General features: G+C 36.3%; 1 protein-coding gene across 1 annotated transcript in view; it reads left to right on the top strand.

The window, feature by feature from the left end:
* Positions 1-2,710, top strand: part of LOC107731854 (PCTP-like protein) — a 9,803-nt gene that overhangs the window by 3,556 nt on the left and 3,537 nt on the right. The gene's annotated exons all lie outside the window — the stretch shown is intronic.

The following is a 2,710-nucleotide window of genomic DNA, read 5'->3' on the forward strand; positions in this document are numbered from 1 at the left end:
ACACACATGCACTCACGCACACACGCACACACACACACACACACACACACACACACTCACACACTCACACACACACACACTCTCACACACACACACACACACACACACACACAGAACTGATATGTGTGTGTTTGTGTATCTTTTATGATATTAGGATTTGTTCTGGATCTGTTCTGGAGTGTTTAATATGTAGTATATGTGAGGGATGATCAATCATTCGGTCATTATCGTGAAATAAAGCCAATCAGAGTGAGCAGGATGTTGTTTATTTCAGATCACTCTCATCTGTCATTCCTGAACTCCTCATTCTGTTGTTCTGCCAGCATCCAGTGGCTGTTTTCGTGTCAGAATGAATCTGTACTGTTCACCTGAGCATCATTCAGCTGTATGACAGGATGATTCGTCTGCGCAGTCATATGAACCGACTGCAGTTTCTTATGATCTTTTCATTTACATGTATGCATTTGGCAGATTCAAAGCAGTTTAAATTGCATTTAAGTTGCACATTTGATCAGTTCTTTCTTTCCCTGGGAATTGAACCCATGACCTTGGTGTTGCGAGCCCCATGATGTACTGTTTGAGATACAGGAATTATTTTTTTGTCCTCTCTTTTGTATTGTATCATTGTTTATGATTTATATAATCTGCAATGCATCAGGGGACACTGTCTTATCTTTTTTGTCTTTCCTGAATTTCATTTTTTGAATTTTATGTGCATTTTTCAAAAATATGACTGCAGTGAACAGTAGACAGTCAGAATTCAGATTCATGACAATTTTCCATCTTCTTTCTTATTTATTTATTTATTATGTCTCACGCAGACATGCAGTTTAAGAACTCTTTTTATCACTCTATAAATCAGAAAATACTGTCAGCAGACAGAAAACAAAGACATTTTCGCCATGTTTTGTTTTTAGGAATAAAATGTTATATAAATCAGTGTGAATAATATATGAACAAGCCCCTCAGTAAAATCCTTCAGAATATAGAGAGGAATAAAACTCTAAGTTTTGGTGTATGTAAGTGCTGCTGAAGTGGAGAAAAAACTCATTTTGAGAAAACGGCCTTTAAAGATATGCAATTTATATCTATAGATGTAAATAGATAAAGTGCAATAATAAAACCAGGTGAATGATATATCAACAAACCCTTCAGTAAAAACCTTCAGAATATAGAGAGGAATAAATCTCTAAGTTTTGGTGTTTGTAAGTGCTGCTGAAGTGGAGAAAAAACTCTTAAAGATATATACTGTAATTGAAATCTACAGGCGCAAATGGATAAAGTGCAATAAAATTAACACTTAAAAGAGTTTTTTCATGTTGCATGTGTTTTTATTTATTTTTTAACCTTTCCACCTTTTTCATCCTCTCTGCTATCGGTTTAGGACTTCTGTATGTAAATGTGCTTTATGATTTATTGACCTGTTCAGAAGTGAAACGAGTAACAAGACCTTCACTTTTGTTCCTGGTGTGTCGTCTGTAAAACTCTCAAATACTAGATCTAGTTCACTATGTTTGGTTTGGTTTGGCAGACTCTAATGGTTTATTTCCAGTGATCAGGAGTGTTTTTACAGTGAACACATGCAGTCAAATGAGTTCAGCGTCTGCTGAAGGTCACCGTTTCTCTTGTTTAACTCACATTAGCTAATGTTTCATGTCAACAAGCCATTTAAAGAGATGTGACGTCGGTCAGGGATTGACCCTTTGCTTTTGTATTCTTTTTTACTCGTACTATTTATGTATAATTTATTTTTATTTCAGTTTTACTTTTCATTTAATTCCAGTTAGTGATTTTAGTGCTTCAACTCAAGTTAATTAAGCAACTAACTTAAATTAGTTATATCACCGTATCTTTGCTTTTCCTCTTTATCACTAGTGAGTTTTGGAGGATGAAGACTTTAGTGTGTCATTTCTCTGCCTCCAGCTGTTGTTCACTGGTTCTCTGGTTCTTGTCATTGCTCTAGAAAACACAGGTGCTGTAGAGACGAGATCTACTTTAATGACCTGGTTTAATATTTCACAAATCACTTCAGATTCAGACTAACTGCAGCCTGATTTCACCTGATGTAGGTCATAAGTTACACACACACACACACACACACACACACACACTCACTCACACTTTAGTTTCAGTTTTTCTCGATTGCTTAAACACATTTCTTGAAACTATGCCTCGTATTCTCAAAACAGTAAACACAAATCCATAACGTCTCACCCAATTCCCCAAACATCCTATTTTCAGGTCAAAATGAAGCTCTACACTCAAAACCATTCACTCTTGCTGAAAAACCAAACTTTTCCCCCAGACATCACACACAAGCTTTCAAAAACACACACACACACACTACAACATAGTATTACACATTGGTGCAATAAATTCAAAACAATATATCCAAAACTGGTAAGTTATGTTGCTTGTGGTTCTCCCCCTCAAAAACCTTTTCACATGAACACAAAAGACACAACCAATGTATACATTGGCACATTTTTATTCATTCATGTACTACACAGCTCCTCCTCCTCCTTCTCCTCCTCTCCCTCCTCGACCTATTCCTTAATTTCTCTGTGGATCCATTTTTCCAAAGCTCAGTGAACTGATTCGGGCCCTTTTATCTATTTATTGAAGGATCTGATTGATGTGTGTTCAATTTTGACTCTTAGTGTTTCCACCTGGGTAATTGTTTGCTAATTGACCTCAAGCTGTGCTGACT

The sequence above is a fragment of the Sinocyclocheilus rhinocerous genome, unplaced genomic scaffold (genome assembly GCF_001515625.1).
Source record: "Sinocyclocheilus rhinocerous isolate Xijiao unplaced genomic scaffold, SAMN03320098_v1.1 scaffold6028, whole genome shotgun sequence".
In the NCBI taxonomy this organism is placed as follows: Eukaryota; Metazoa; Chordata; class Actinopteri; order Cypriniformes; family Cyprinidae; genus Sinocyclocheilus; species Sinocyclocheilus rhinocerous.